Source organism: Protopterus annectens, chromosome 7.part0 (genome assembly GCF_019279795.1).
Source record: "Protopterus annectens isolate FY-2018-M chromosome 7.part0, PAN1.0, whole genome shotgun sequence".
NCBI classification, from domain to species: Eukaryota; Metazoa; Chordata; order Ceratodontiformes; family Protopteridae; genus Protopterus; species Protopterus annectens.
Genome location: NC_056739.1, coordinates 653889712 through 653906840, shown reverse-complemented (window position 1 = coordinate 653906840; position 17129 = coordinate 653889712).

Below are 17129 nucleotides of genomic sequence, written 5' to 3'. Positions count from 1 at the left end.
AGTTTAATTTTACTTCTTTCTCAGCACCTGTATTGACATGACAGCATCAGTTTTGGGGAAGTAGCTGGTGGACTGAGTAGCTGGCTAACCCCCATTACTTGTGTTGCATAATTCTAGGTGTGTCTAATGGTCCCCCATTAGTTCTGCTGCTTAATTGGCAGTGTTGTAAATGTTATATATATAAAAAAACTGCAGGAACTGAGAAACTATGGAGCATGTCTTAGTCAGTTACTCAAACTAGTGATATTTTATTCTTACACATACATACAAAGCAACAGTTAAAGTTTTCTTTCTTTATGCATGTTTATTTTTCCTGAGGCACTTTCTTTGAGGAAGTGGCTGGAAGGATTTGTAGGTGGCTAAGCCCAGCAATTTCAGCTGCTAAATTAGTTTTATTTTTATTGTTATTTTAAAAATATGCAACTAAACTTTAAGATAGGCCACACACCTCCTATAACTCCACCCAACTCCTCTCCTTTCCTTGTCCACTTTCCATCCATTTCATGATATCATTATTATGTCAGGTGAGGGGGAACACCCTTTTTTTCCATTTGTGATGCTTTCTCTGGCAATTTGCTAGGCTTTTCTGTAAAAAAAAAAAAAAAAAAAGATACCAAATCCACAGATTTAAGAAACTGATAGTCTTTTTCCTTTTTTTTTTCAAACAGAATACCTGAGTTTGTACATTGTTTTCGAGAGTATTGGTCAATCGCTTTGATTTCAGGATAGTTCAGGGAAAAAAGGGGTAGGTAGAATCGCTATAGGCAAGTTGATAGGCAAGTACTAGGCTAGCTGGTTTGTAGGCCATTTTATGTCTACCCAATTATATTTCAAAAGAAAGAATCAAATTGTGTACCTAGTAGCTTAATGGTAAAATCCATTGCTTCAGCTGTTTCATTAGTATAATTAGAAGTATTTTCTAGAAATCCCCCATTACTTCTGCTTGTTAATTGTAAGTGACTTTAGTGGCAATAAAAAAGAAAAATAATTGGAAACAGCATGAACTAAGATACTGACAGGTGTGTCTAACTAGGGTCCTCAGTTTAGTGTTATTGAATTCTTGCCCACCATGAGCAGAAGCTCCATTTTGCTTCAATAGCATATTTATTTTTGTTACTAAATTGTAGCCGGTTAACTTCCATTACTTCTGCTACTTAATTGGACGTGTTTTAACTGTTATTTAAAAAAAAAATGGAAAACTGCAGGAATTGAACAACCAGGGAGTGTGCCTTAATCAGTTAATCAAGCTCAGGATAATTTATTCTTGCCAGTAGAAAGCATCTTCTGAAATTTGTATTTTTATCAGCATATTTATTTTTGTTGCAGAATCTTTTTCGCAGAAGTGGCTAACATCTGTTTTGGGGAAGTGGATGGTGTACTGAGTAAATGAATAACCATCATTATTTATGGTAAAGAATTGGAAGTTTTTCTAATGTTATTAAGAAAAAAAAGGAAAATTGTGTGGGCTGACTTCCATTTAATGTGCTAAGGGGTGTACTTTAGTGAGATTCCAAAGACAGGTATAATGGTAAACTCCTTTACTTCAGCTGCATAATGGGAAGTGTATTTATTGTTATGGGGGTTAGGAAAATTGTAGTAAATGAGCAACTACAGATCATGTCTTTGTCGGTTACTCAAGCAAGAGATATTTTATTTTTGCAAATGGGAATCAGTAACTCAGTTTTGTTTATTAACATCTTTAATTTTGTGAAGGAATTTGTTTTTGGGAAATGGCTGGAGGACTAAATAGCTGTCCCAGTGCTAGAAATAGCATTACTTTTACTTCTTGAATAAAAATAAAAATAAAAATAAATAATGAACTGCTGGCACCTGCTTTCACCACACTCCTTTTAATTAAAATTTGTAAAAATGCCCAAAAATAAACAAAGTAAACAAAATAAAGTTAGCCCTTTCATCCTTCTAAAAGGTATACTGACCCTATTTAAAAACACATTAAAACAATGGATGTCCAATAGAGGGAAGCAGTCAATCAAATTACATAAATACACTAGTAAAAATATTCAAAAAATAAATATTAGTTAAATAAATATTCATCATAACTAATGTCCAATGTACCAATTTATCTGAAACTATTATACTATTAAATCCTTAAAACGTGTATTAAAATATAGTGACACTTAATGCGTAAAACAACCTGGTTATCTCTGAATAGTTTTTAATTTTAATATGCAAGCTAGTGAACTTATGTCATTTAAGCCTGGTGGTTTATAGGCATTTAATTTAATCTGCCACATGAGTTCATAAAGTTCGAGTAATAAACCCAATGGTCCCTTTCTGGGGTTATGTTGAACTTGGTCAATGACCTTGAAAGTAAAGCTATGATCTAGGTGTTCATATACGTGCTTTTCTAAAGCATTTTCCATTTTACCTTTCGTAATACTATACAAATGCTCATATATTCTGTCCTTGAATTTATGGTCAATTTTCCATACGTAAAAACAAGGACAGAATCTACAGCTTGCCAGGTACACTACCCCCTTAGATAGACAATTGAACCTATTCTTAATGGTATATTCTCTTCCCCTAATATTAAAGGTACCACCTACCCCTATGAATTTACAGTAGGCACAACTTTCACATTGGTACATACCTGTAGTTCTAGTGAAGGGGGTACAATTTTTCTCCAATCATTTTTAAGGTTAGAACCCCTTTTCTAGGTGATCCTGGGGAATGGTTCAATAATAAAAGTCAGCTTCTTACCTGATTTCAATAAATCCCAATTTTTATATAGTGTCTGCCTTATAATCGGGGCATCCAAACTAAAAGTCATTATAAATGTCAGTCTAACTAACCTTTCTCCAATGACAAGTTCAGGTGTGGCACCCTGTGCTGATCCATCACTCTTAGTCAAGTCTTACTTTTAGTTCTTAATTCGCATTGTTTTTATTGTTATTGAAGAGAGAAACAGAAAACTTAAAAAAAAGGTTCTAGGGAGTCCATAGGAAAGTACAACGTTAGCTATCTTGTAGACCATTTTAAGCCTTGTCAATTTTACTTTGAAAGTTGAAAAACACCTTATGTGACTTGCCAATCCTGTCTGGGGGGACATTTATCAGTCCATTTATTTTTGTGGCAGCATCTATTTTTGGGAAGTAGCTGGTGGACTGAGTAGCTGGCTATCCCCTTAGTTATGCTGTATAATTGGAAGTTTTTCTAGAGATCCACAATAACTTCTGCTGCTTAACTGGAAGTGATTTTAGTGGTATTAAAAAACTCCATTTAGTGTTTTGAATTCTTTCCCACTGTGAGCAGGAGCTCCATTTTGCTTCTTTATCAGCATATTTGTTTATGTTACTAAATAATGGTGATGGACAGGTTGACAGACGAGATCAGACAGGAGTCCCCGTGGACTATGTTGTTTGCAGATGACATTGTGATCTGTAGTGAGAGTAGGGAACAGGTGGAAGAGACCCTGGAGAGATGGATATATGCTCTACAGAGAAGAGGCATGAATGTCAGCAGGACTAAGACAGAATATATGTGTGTGAATGAGAGGGAGGATAGAGGAATGGTGAGGATGCAAGGAGTAGAGGTGGCAAAGGTGGATGAGTCTAAATACTTGGGGTCAGTAGTTCAGAGTAATGGTGAGTGTGGAAGAGAGGTGAAGAAGAGAGTACAGGCAGGATGGAGTGGGTGGAGAAGAGTGTCAGGAGTGATTTGTGACAGATGAGTACCTGTAAGAGTGAAAGGGGAAGGTCTACAAGAGGGTAGTGAGACCAGCTATGTTATATGGGTTGGAGACAGTGGCATTGACAAAAAGGCAGGAGTCATAGCTGGATGTGGCAGAGTTAAAGATGTTAATATTTGCACTGGGTGTGACGAGGGTGGACAGGATTAGGAATAAGTATATTAGAGGGTCAGCCCAGGTTGGAAGGTTTGGAGACAAAGCCAAAGAGGCAAGTTACGTTGGTTTGGACATGTGCTGAGGAGGGATGCTGAGTATATTGGGAAAAAGATGCTAAGGATGAAGCTACCAGGTAACATGAAAAGAGGATGGCCTAAGATAAAGTTTATGGATGTGTTGAGAGAGGACATACAGGTGGTTGGTGTGACACAGCAAGATGCAGAGGAAGAAATGGAAACAGGTGATCTGCTGTGGCGACCCCTAATGGGAACAGCTGAAAGAAGATGATGACTAAATCTTGTTTGCATAAGTAGCTGGTGGACTGAGTAGCTGGCTAACCTGCATTACTTCTGCTACTTATTTGGAAGTGCTTTAATCATTTTACAAAAAAAAAGAAACTGGAAAATTGCAGGAACTGAACAGTTAGGCAGTTAGGCAGCATGCCTTAATGAGTTACTCGGGTTCAGGATGTTTTACTCTTGCCAATAAAAAGCATTATCTCAATTTTGTTTCTTTATCAGCATATTTATTTTTGTTGCATAATCTTTTTCGAGTAAGTGGCTAGCATCTATTTTGGGGAAGTAGGTGGTGTATGGATAACCTCCATTAGTCATGCTTATTTGAAAGTCTTTATCTGAGTTCTTAAAAAGTGGGAAAAAAATTACACTTCAATATGCTAAGGGAGTTTAATGGTAAACTTAATTTCTTCAGCTGCTTTATTAGAAGTGTTTTTAATGTCAGTGAAAAAAATAAAAGGAGAATTGCAAGAAGCGAGCAGCTAGAGTATGCCTTTTTCAGTTCTTCAAGCTAGGGATATTTTATTCTTGCCAATGGGAAGCAGTAACTCACTTTGAATCTTTATCAAAATCTTTAAATTTGTGACAGAATGTGCTTCATGGAAATGGCTAGAGGAGTGAATAGCTAGCTGAATGCTAGAAATAGCATTATTTCTACTGCTTAATTGGAGTTAGTTTTTTGTTATTTAAAAAAGAAACAGAAAACTTTACATCCAAAAGTCCTAGGGGGTCATAGTTAAGTATGAGGCTTGTTGCCTTGCAAGACATTTTAAGCCTAGTTTGTTTTACTTTTAAAGTTGAGACTTGAACCTTGTACCTTCTGACTGTGAGGTAACAACCTTAACTATAATGCTAATTCGCAACTGTTTTGGGGGGGGGGTGCTTTATTGAAGTTTATTCTAGACCACAGTGAGCAGGAACTCTATACATCCTTCTATATCACTGTTCCAATATTCTACAGAGAAGGGATGTCCCGTCCAGGGCAGACCTACACTTGGCCAGTTTGCAAAAGCCTAAAAAAATGTTGCATGCTCCATAAGTCACATTTATGCTCCCCACACAGAACTTAGAGCATAAAAGTAATGTACGGATGCAAATACCTCGAACTTCTTTGCTGCCAGTTCGAACGCCATTTTTGCTAGTTGGTCTCAATGCCCTGTTGCTGTACTGAATATTTAATAACACCAGATAAGTGCCCCATTGGGGTTAACTTTTTTACTATTTTGGTCTTGTATTTTATTTTACTACCTACCGATCATGTCATCCATGAAGTGAAAATGTCAGTGTGGGAGGTAGATTCCCCATAAGAGTTATCTTGAATAGTATCTTGTTTGTTTGGGTGCTTCCCACAACCATACCTGTTGCAATATCTGTAAGGCATTTGCACCCAAGACACTCTGAAGCCATTTGTGTTCCCTGGCCATTTATCTTGAAAACCAACAGCTTAAACTGTCTCTAAGGAAAAAGAAGGCAAAGAAGTCTCAGACAGATTCTTTAGCTATCCAGCTTCCACATCATATCCCTCTAGAAGCATGTAATAGCTCTATAGGTTGCTCAGTGTCTACATCAGATTCCTCCACTGTGACTCTGCCAGAGGCTAGCATGGATCCATCTTTTTGTATGTTCCCTGAGGCTTTGCAGGTGTCTGCTCTGGACATCAAGGGGGAACAGCAGTTGATTATCTTGGAGAGTCCTAGAAGGATTCCACAGAGATTGGTTGGAGAGGAGGTTCTGGGCTCTCTTATCGAAACGCGCCAAGGGTCAGAACCTCTGGTATTTGTTAGGGCTGATGTCCCTTCTAAGAAAAGACAACTGAAGCTTGTTTTATCCCGTCCTATGGATCCTTAAAAGGAATGGTTAGAGTTTACTCAGGGCTTGTTTTCTCCCTAATTGGCCCTAAGGCCTCCTCAAGGGGTTATAGTACCCACTACTCCTTGGACCTCTACCCCTTCTAGATTTCTTAGGGAACCAGGTTCCTTGGATGAGAAATTAATGTCTGGTGAGGGGTCTTTGTACCTTTCTTCACAGCTGTCTTTGCCTTTGACTTATGGTTCTGATGAAAAAGAATCCATTAGCCCTGAGTCTCGTTTCGAGGAATTGTCCTATGAGGGCACAGTTGCTAGGATGATAGAATTCTTTAAGTGAGATTCGTCTTCAGAGAAGATATTATGAGTTGCTTTTGGGAGATACTCTTAAACCACCGTCAGTTCCTCCTGTGTTGACTGAATTGTTAGATACTTTTATTGCTGGTTCCTGCTCCTAAGAAATCTGACAGGTTCTATAAGGTTCCTGAGGATTGTCAATTTTTATTTAAAAGTCTTTCTGCTGATCCGGCTGTGGTATCAGTCTCTGCTGACAAGCCTTCTAAACTTTTGCCATCTTCCAAACCTGTCTTCTGATACAGGTAGTAGGGCAATGGAAAGGATTTTCAAGAAAGTTTACATTGCTTCTACTTTGGCCTTTAAGGTTATTAATGACCAAGCATGCTCAGCTTTTTATTGCCCTGACTTGTCAGGTCATCTCTGAACTCCCTGATTCTGAAGGCAAATCCTCTCCCCTTATCTTTTTTACGTTCTGCTTCTCAAGTTGCTCGCCACCCTATTAAGTGTAGCTATGATGCTGCTGATTCCCTTTCTAGGGCTGCTACTTTTGGGTCCATTTTGAGGCATTATTTTTGTCTTTGTCTCCAGTCTTTAGCTGAGGAGATTAAGGGCAAGTTGTTGTTGGATGTTCCTTTGGATAATATGCATCTTTTTGGGACTGCTGCTGTTGACATGCTTAAGTCTCTTCAAGAGAAAGGCAAAACTTTGCAAGACCTTAAACATAGTTTTGTCTCTCCTATCCATAAGTTCCAGAGGAATTGTCTTTCTAGGTCAGCTTTTGTTCACAGAAAACCCATAAGTTTCCTTTATCTGATAAGCCTGCTTCTCTTTCACAGCTGCCCACCCCCCATCATGTTCCTTTGTCCCTTCAGCTCTCTCTTTATCTTCCAAATTGGCATCTCATCACTTCAGACTCTTGGGTTCTTTCTGTTATTCATCAGGGTTACTTCATGGTATGAAAATCTCTCCTTCCTTTTTTAGGGATTTTTTAGGGAGTCTGCAACCTCCTCTAGAGCAGCTTCCTCATTTCCTGGAGGTTCCAGGGTCCATGCTGAACCAAGAAACAATACAACTTGTCCCTCCTTCCCAAGTGGGAATGGGTTTTTATTACTAGCTGTTTCTTTTTCCTTGAAAGGTGGCGAGCAACTTGAGAAGCAGAACCTAAAAAAGATAAGGGAGAGGGAATTTAGCCTCTCTGCTGCCCCAAGGGAATTTAGCCTCTCTGCTGCCCCAAGGGAATTCTGAAGGCTCCATGGCATTATGATTTTTCCTTATATAGATGACCTGTTCAGGCACATTCTCACAGTCAGTTGTTACAAGATCTGCAGTTCACCATCTCTCTTCTTCAAAGTCTGGGGTTTATTATCAACTTCCAACAGTCCTTCCTGATTCCCTCTCAGGATCATGTGTATCTCAGATGTAGGATTCAGACGGTGAATGTTGGCCTCCCTTCTGCCTCAAAGATGATGCCTGTTTTACAGCCTTCCTTCAGTATGTTTTGTCCTCTGACTACCATGCCAGCCCAGGAGTTTCTTCAGCCCTGGGATTCATAACGACTTCTATTCCAAAGCTTCCTCTTGCCAGACAGCATATGCGGAAGCTTCAATGGTATATCAAGTCAGTTTGGTTACAGCATTGTCACCCTCTGAATTTCAGTGTTATCTCTTCTTCCCTGTCTCAAGAAGGAATTTGAGTGGTAAATTCAACAGTTCACTCTCAACCAAGGTCAGCCATTTCAGCCTCCAGTCCATTCTCAAGAGATGTTCAATAATGCATCAGACATGGGTTGGGAGGCTTCTCTTGATCACACAAAAGGTCAGGGTCTTTGGCCTCCCCATCAGAAGTCAGACCATATCAACATCAAAGAGATGAGAGATTTGATTCTGGCCCTTCAGGCTTTTCACACCATGTTCTCACCAGGCCCCTTGAAGGTGTACACAGACAATACTACAGTGATGTGCTTTGTCAACAAGAAGGGGGGCAAGGAATCTTACCTCTTCTGCAGGATTGCGCTTCAGGCTTGGAAAGTGTATCTCAGTTATCAGTTAACTCTTCAGGCAGTATGCATTACTTCAGGGCACAGTCTAGTGGGAAACTGTCTGAGCAGTTCCAAAACACAAGCTCACGAGTGGATACTTCATAGAGACATGTTTCTGGACATTACACAACTGTTGGGTATTCCACAGGTAGCTCTTTTTGCCTCACCTCTTAACAGGGAGCTTCTTCTCTTCTATTCCAGAGTGCCACACCATCTAGCATGGAAGATGGATGCCCTTTTGTTTCCTTGGAATGAGATGTTTCTTTATGCTTTCCCTCCTGTTCCCATACTTCCAAGAGTCTTGCAGAAGATTCAGCTAGACTCCCTTTTGGCCAAGACAACACTGGTTCTCAATCATCACAAGGGTTCTCTCATCCATCCCCACTTGTCTACTCTGCAACTGATATTGTGGTTGATAGGGCTCTGATCCCTTTTTCAGGCAGCTCTTTTCTGAGGATGTGCTCAGGGTTCTATAGGAAGAAAGGAAACCCTCAACCAGAAAATCTTATATGTCTAAATGGAAAGGATTTTTTGGTCTGGTGCCATATTTGTAACCAGGACTCTTTTTCAGTAAGGGGTTGTATGGGCCTCTCTTATTTGTGTGACTTGCTCCAGTCTTGCTTGGCCTATTCTTCTGTGAAGGTCACCCTGCATTTTAGGCCTCCAAGAACACCTATTCATCCTTTTTGGGACCTTAATTTTGTTTTGGAAAAACTGACTCAGCCTTCTTTTGTGCCTGCAGATTCTGCTTCTGTGCAGCACTGTACCTGGAAGTCTGTTTTGTTGCTGGCTCTTCTGCTCAGAGGGTTTTTGAGCTCCAGTCACTTATGGCCATTCCTCCTTTTTAGGTTTTTCACAGAGACAGGGTGTCCCTTTGTACTAATCCTTCTTTTATGCCCATGGTAGTAAATGAGTTGTCCTTGACTCAGTCGGTACAATTCCATTGCTTTTCCTCTTTTTCTCAGTCTTCAGTGAGAAGGTCCTGCGTACTTTAAATTTGCACAGACAGCCCAGGTACTATTTCAATAAAACTAGGACAATTCGTAAGTCTGATCAGCTTTTTGTTTCCTTTCATAACTAGGTCTTTGGGTTTGGATGTTTCGAAGCAAACCATCTCTTCCTGAATATCTAAGGCCATTTCCTTTTGTTATATTTTTCATGGCAAATCTCTGCCTACTTCTGCTAGAGCTCATTCCACTAGGGCTGTTGCCTCTTTTGGTGTCTTCTTTAAGGGTTTCGAAACCAATTCCCTTCTTGAAGTTGCTATTTCAGTGCATACCTTTACTAAGCATTATAAGTTGGATACAGTTTCTAGGGCCATTGCAGGTGTTGTTGAAACCATTTTACATGGGTTTATTGAGGGCTTTTCTCAGCCTTCTACCACCCATTCTGTTTCTTGGACTTTTTTACTCTCCCTTTTCTGTGGAGAACTACAATAGTAATATAGAAGGACATTGTACAGTTGTGTAAAATCTTATCATAACAGTAGATGTCCTCCTCTTTACTGTTGTAATATTTGTTCTCTCCCTCCAAGCCTCTTTTGTTTGTTCTGCATTTTTTCCTTCTGGATGCGCATGAAATCCTTTTGTCAAATGGTGACTGTGCTCTGGGGTGATTCAGTTCTAGTTATCTTTATCAGTATGCCCCTTTTATGCCCCGTGTTCTACATATACAAGACCTTTTTTAGGCTTTTGTACTTCTTCACCCTTTATCAGCATATTTGTTTATATGACAGCATCAGTAGCTGGCTAACCCCCAGTAGTTATGTTGCATAATTGTAGGTGTTTCTATTTATCCTCCATTACTTCTGATACTTGCCCAGAGTGAGCAGAAGCTAAACATTTTTTTATATTTCTTTCTGTATCAGCATCATTTTTTTTAAATGCAGCATTTGTTTTGAGGAAGTGCCTGGAAGACTGTGTAGCTGGCTAATTCCCACCATTTCTGATGCTTAATCAGTGTTTTTATTGTTATTGTAAAAAGAACCAGATAAACTTTACAATTTAAGGTACTAGGGGGTTTATAGGTATGTACAACATAATTCTTTGTAAGCCATTTTAAGTCTAGCCAATTTTACTTTCAAAGGAGAGAATCAAACCTTGTACTTTGTGATTGTGAGGTAAACACATTAACCATTAATTATGTCAAATCCCAACCCTGTTGCTTGTGGTGGTGGGGGGTCCTTTAGTGAGGTTTCTTTCACTCTCACGCACAGTGAGCAGGAGCTCCATTTTCTCCTTTTATCAGCATATTAATTTTTCTAACAGCATCTGTTTTAGGGAAGTGGCTGTTGGACTGAGTAACTGGAGATGTTTTTAGAGGTCCCCCATTAGTTCATCTGCTTAACTGGAAGTTATTTTAGTCTTATCAGAAAAACAGAAAAAAATACAATTTAAGGTACTAGGGGATACACTTTAGTGAGGTGCTCAAAGTAGGTTTATTTAATTCTTGCCTAGAGTAAGCAGGAGTTTGATTTTACTTTTTCATTGACACCTTTGTTATGTGACAGCACCTGCTATGGGAAGTGTCGTATTTACTGAGTAGCTGACTAACCCCCATTAGTTATGCTATATAATCGGAAGTGTCTCTAGAGATCTCCCATTACTTCTGCTTGTTAATTAGAAGTGATTTTATTTTAGTGATATTAAAAAAGCAAAACAATTGTAAAATAGCAGGAACTAAAGTACTAGCACGTGTGCCTAAGTAAGGTATTCACTTTAGGGTTATTGAATTTTTGTTCACCATGAGCAGGAGCTCAGTTTTGCTTCTTTGTCAGCGTATTTATTTATGTGACAGCATCTGTTCTGGGGATGTGGCTGGTGGACTTTGTAGTTGGCTAACCCCCATTAGTTATCTTGTATAACTGGAAGTGTTTCTGGAGATCCATTACTTCTGCTTCTGAATTAGAAGTGATATTAGTGGAATTAAAAAGGAAAAACAATTGGAAATCACCATGAACTAAGACACTAACAGCTGTGCCTAAGTAAGTTAGTTAGCTTAGTGTGACTGAATATGTTACTAAATCTTGTTTGCATAACTAGCTGGTGCCCTAAGCAGCGGGCTAACTAACAATCTGATGTTGTCAATTTTCATTCTATCCTCATTATCCATAATGCAACCTTCCTAAATACCCTAGATCTCGTGTGCCACTATTCACATTAGACATGGTGACCAGTTGCTCTCGAGCAGATAACTGAAATTATTTGAACTGAAATCTTTCTCTTTTAAATGCCTTTTTTTGCATATTTTGTATTTAGCTTTAAGCTTAGATTGTTTTCCCTTACCACTGCTCTTTCTTGCTATAATTTCCCTTTTTTACCATTGCTGGTATTCCCCCACCCCCTTTTTATACAGAAAACCCAACCAACTTCAGCACTCCAGAGAAATATGGAAGTAACCAAACCAGAAGTAGCGTGCTCAGATTTAATGGCAGACAAATAGCTCCACAGACCGTTTTCGCTGCATGGCATCATCATTGTGTACCAGGAAATGGTATACCTTCAATACATAAAGGCTACACTTAAAGGCACAGTATATAAACCTTGAACTATATGAAAAAAAACAAAGAAAAAACACCATAAAAAACAAAAATTAATAATAATAATAATAATAATAATAATAATAATAATAATAATACAACACCAAGTATTATGGCTAAAAAATCAATACATTCCTACCCAAACTGTTCTTCTTCTGCCTTTTTGACTGGTTTACTTATTATTCTTCTGCCTTTTTGACTGGTTTACTTGTTATTCTTCTGCCTTTTTGACTGGTTTACTTGTTTTCTTCTGCCTTTTTGACTGGTTTACTTGTTTTCTTCTGCCTTTTTGACTGGTTTACTTGTTTTCTTCTGCCTTTTTGACTGGTTTACTTGTTCTTCTGCCTTTTTGACTGGTTTACTTATTCTTCTGCCTTTTTGACTGGTTTACTTGTTTTCTTCTGCCTTTTTGACTGGTTTACTTATTCTTCTGCCTTTTTGACTGGTTTACTTGTTTTCTTCTGCCTTTTTGACTGGTTTACTTGTTTTCTTCTGCCTTTTTGACTGGTTTACTTGTTTTCTTCTGCCTTTTTGACTGGTTTACTTGTTTTCTTCTGCCTTTTTGACTGGTTTACTTGGCTTTTTGTACCTGCCAGTCTACCTCGTGGGTGACTCCACCTGCTGACGAGTTCATTAAGTTGATCTCTCAGTGGGCATGGAAGGCTCCTGACACTATCGAACTGATTCTCCGGAGACCAGACAAAATAATTACTGCTCCTGAGGATAAATAATTCTGGATAAAAGCTGTGCCCATGGATGCCATGGTTGTGGCAGTGACCATGATGAAGGAACTAGCTGAGGAAAGTCTGCTATCCATCCCACAAACAAGGAGTCTCCGACGATGGATAGATTTGGGAAGCATGTCTATGCTTTAGTGACCTTCTCCTAATGGTCCCTGAACTACCTGACACATTAGTAGGTTACAGAGGGATCAGATTAAAGAGCTTTCAGATACCCTAGCAGGATTCTTATCTGAGGAAGTACGGGCCTTGTTACTTCCTAGTTGACTACCTTCCAGTCTATTTCTAAATCTTCCATGAGGCTTATTTCACATGTAACCAAAGGAACACTACTACTCTACTGAGCAGTGGGTTCAGGGATTGCCATCTATGTTCCTCAATGCTCCTTTTGACCGCATGTCCTTAGTTGGCACTAGGGTAAGAGACATATTGTCCAAGAGTGAGAAAGATGGCAAGACATTTTCTGCCATGGGCATACACTTCTCCAGTCCCCAGAAATCCTTCTCAAGGAATCAGTGAAGTAGTTGGAAAATGTGGTTCAGAAAATCCCAAGAGTCTTTTCAAGACACACTTGGCAGTAATTCCCCCAGAGGCAGATGGAGGAACTCCAATGGTAGACACCACCCTCACCAAGGGTCTAGAGATCCCTTCTTTGCCAGCCCTTCCAGCTCTCCTGGGGCCATATTAGAACATTGAAGTTTCAAAACTTCGAATGTTCTAATATCGAACCCTATTTAGCGAAAGCTGAAAATATCGACGCAACAGAAAACCAAATTTTTTTCCTAGGGAAAGAAATTGGTTGTCCGTTTCTGTTGCTTCGGTATTTTCAGCACTGTGGTGGAAAGTTATGGGTCAGGTTTAGGTAAGTGTGCGATTGAGTGTGGGTTAGGTTAGTTAGGGTTAGGGTGTGGGTTAGGTATGTGTGCGATTGTGTGGACGTGAGGGTTAGGGTGGGTTAGGTGAGTTAGGGTTAGGGAGCGGGTTAGGTATGTGTACAATTGTGTGGACATGAGGGTTAGGGCGGGTTAGGTGAGTTAGGGTTAGGGCGCGTGTCAGGTAAGTGTGCAGTTGTTTGGATGTGATGGTTAGGATGGGGTAGGTGAGTTAGGGTTAGGGCATGAGTGAGGTGAGTGTGCGATAGTGATGGATCTTAGGGTTAGGGTTTGGGTTAAGGTAAGTGGATAGCTAGTGGTGTGTGTATAGTTTAGTGTAGGGTTAGGTGTAAGATTTTAGGTGTATGTCTGTGGATTGCTGTTTGTTTGGTGTGCTTGTGTTATGTGTATGTGTTTTGGAAGAGCAAATTTTTTCCCTAGGAAAAAATTTGCTGTTCTGTATGTTCGATGTTTTCAGCTTTTGCTGAATAGGGTTTGATATTAGAACATTCGAAGTTTTGAATCTTCGTTGTTCTAATATAGACCCAGCTCTCCTGAATGGATGCCCAACTGCCCTACTCTGGATGCAGTCGGGGGTCGACTATCCCTGCACTGGAGAGCCTGGCTGTAAATAACATTGGATACCTGGGTGCAGAGGATAATTTTCAGGCATTATATAATACCCTTTTCCTTTCCTCCTCCCCAGTGGAAAAAAAATCCCTGATGTTCCACCCAGTCAGAGGAAACATGCAGCAATTCAGGTGGAAAAGATGATAGAAAAATGAATCATCCAAGAGGTCCCACCAGACCAGAAAGGATCCTGAACATACTCAAGAGTCTTTTTAGTACCAATGAAAACAAGGGACTGGAGACCAATATGGGATCTCAGCAAATTGAACAAATCAATTCAATGAAACAACTTGCTGACAGTCACGTTTCAGTCCATTCTTCTGTTTCTGGAAAAAGATGACTGGTTGTGCTCGACAGACCTTTAGGACGCACATTACCACATAAAAATGAACAAATGATCCAGGAGGTACTTTCTGTTCTGGCTAGGAGTCAGTCATTATCAGTTCAGTCTCACCACAGCCCCCATGGTGTTTGCCAATTGCATGGTAGTAGTGGTAGCTCACATGAGACTGCATGGATTCTGGGTGTTTCTGTATCTGGATGAATGGCTCATTTCTGCCAAAACCAGGCATCAACTATTAAAGGCAAGAGACATTGTTTCCAGACCTGTTTCTGTCTAGGGATAACAATAAACTACAGGAAATCATATCTAGAGTCTACTCAAAGTTTAAACTTTATAGCAGCAATCAGAATTTGACAGAAAGGATATTTTGCCGATGGGGTCAGTCTTGCTGCGACTTTTTGGCCTCTCCCCAAAACAACAAGTGTAATAACTACTTTGCTCTGATCCACCCCAAGCAGGGGGTCACCAAGATATACTCTTCTTCACAATTGCCCACCCCCCAGTCTCCTTTATGCCTTTCCCCCAACTACATTAATTCTGAAATTTCTACAGAAAGCAGACATGTTAAAGAGCAAAATAATCCTCATTGCACCATGTTGGCCTCGACAGATTTGGTTTCCCCTTTCTATGGCCACACTTATTTCACAGACCATGGATTCTGGATCCAACTCCAGACCTGTCTCACCCAGCAGGCATGATTCATCCAGTCATACCCAATCTCAGGCTGATGGTCTAGCTTCTCCAATTCCACTAATAGCCAGAAAACCTATGCTCTCCTCTACAGTCCGACATATACTTCAGCCTGCTCATAGACCATCTCTACGCAAGCTATATTCCAGTAAATGGAAAATATTAATTCACTAGGCATTACAAAATAATATTGAACCCTTCTCTGCTCAGATTCATGATATTATTAATTTTTTAGCACAATTTTTCAATGAAAGGTCTTTTCGTCTTCAACTATCAAAGTTCAGTTGGCAGCAATTGATTTCCAGGGCTCCTCATTTGCTTCACATAAACTCGCAAAGCATTTTTAAGATGAACTCTCCTTTTAAAGACCCTGTATAAAGATCCTACTCCCCCTTGGGACCTAAATTTAGGGCTGCAGGTTATTATACACTCCCCTTTTGAACCAGCAGCTAAGTGTGATCTTAGATTTCTTTCTTGGAAGACTATCTTCTTGGTTACAAATATCAATCAGTCCATCAATTTACTAGTATTTTTCCAAAATTTGAGAACAAAGGTGAATACTTGTTACATTTGTTAGATGTTTTCAGATAATTGTATTTTTACCTTCATAGAGCCAAGGATTTCAGGAAATATGACCAATTATTTGTTTCTTTCTCAGATGTTAAATTGGGTAAACCAGTCACCAAAGTAACTCTGTCCACATGGCTTACCAGTTTGCATTACCTTCATTTATGACCGTTTGGGCATGGCATTGCTAAATTCTTTATCAGTCCATTCTGCTAGAACAAGGGCTACTTCATCTGTTTTTCAAACTTGGGTCTCTATGGGTGAAATTTGTGCAGCAGCAACCTGTGCTACTCTTTATGCCTTTGTTTCTCACTATAAATTGGATCTGGTCTTCAGAGGTACAGCGGAACATCTTTCCTTTAGACCACCCAGGATATAAGGTAGCTGGGGACTCTGTCCCATAAGTTGAGGATAGAATAAAAACTGATATCAGATAAAGAAGTCATGTACTCATCATTGCATTCCATCTGTGTTGTCCATTTTCATTCTTCCTCAACTCCCCACCCACACGTCCCCCTGCCGTTGAACTCCTAGTTGAGCGTGTAGTATTAGGTGGGAACTTACCTTCTACTCAGTTCCAGATATGGTCTCTCTGGTTACGTCTGATATTTCTTCTTACTTCTATTAGCAAACGAGTGCTGAGGTACTTAGGAAGGCTGCATTATGGGTAAGGGAGAATTTTTAGAGTTTTTTTTGGTTACCACAAGCTATTGTGATGGCAGAGTTGGATCCGAGGGATTGGATCCAAATCATAAGCTGAGGAAGAATGAAAATAGACAACACAAATGGAATGTTAAGGCAAGTAGATAACTTCTTTTTACTTCTGCTACTTAATTGGAAGGGATTTAACTGTATTCCAAAAAATAAAAATAAAAAAAGGAAAACTGCAAGAACTGAACAACTAGGGAGCGTGCCTTGTTCAGTTAATCAAACTTGGAATATTTTATTCTTGCTAGTAGAAAGAATCATCTCAAATTTGTTTCTTTATCAGCATATTTATTTATGTGGCAGCATGTGCTTTGGGGAAGTGGGTGGTGGACTGATTAGGTGGATAACCCCTATTAGTTATCCCGAATAATTGGTTATGTTGTATAATTGCAGGTGTTTCTAGTGGTCTCCTAGTACTTCTGCTGTTTAACTGGAAGTGATTTTACTGCTATTTATCAGAAAAACAAAAAAAAATACAGTTCAAAGTACTTAGGGGTGATAGTTCTTTTTAATTCCTGCCTAGGATGAGTAGGAGTTTGCTTTTACTTCTTAATCGTCATCTGTATTTATGTGACAGCATCTGTTTTGGGGAAATGGCTGGTGGACTGAGTACCTGGCTAACCTGGAGGTGTTTCTAGAGATCCCCCATTACTTCTGCTGGTTAATTGAAAGTGATTTTAATGGTATTAAAAAAGAAAAATAGTTTGAAAACAGCAAAAACTAGGATACTAGCAGGTGTG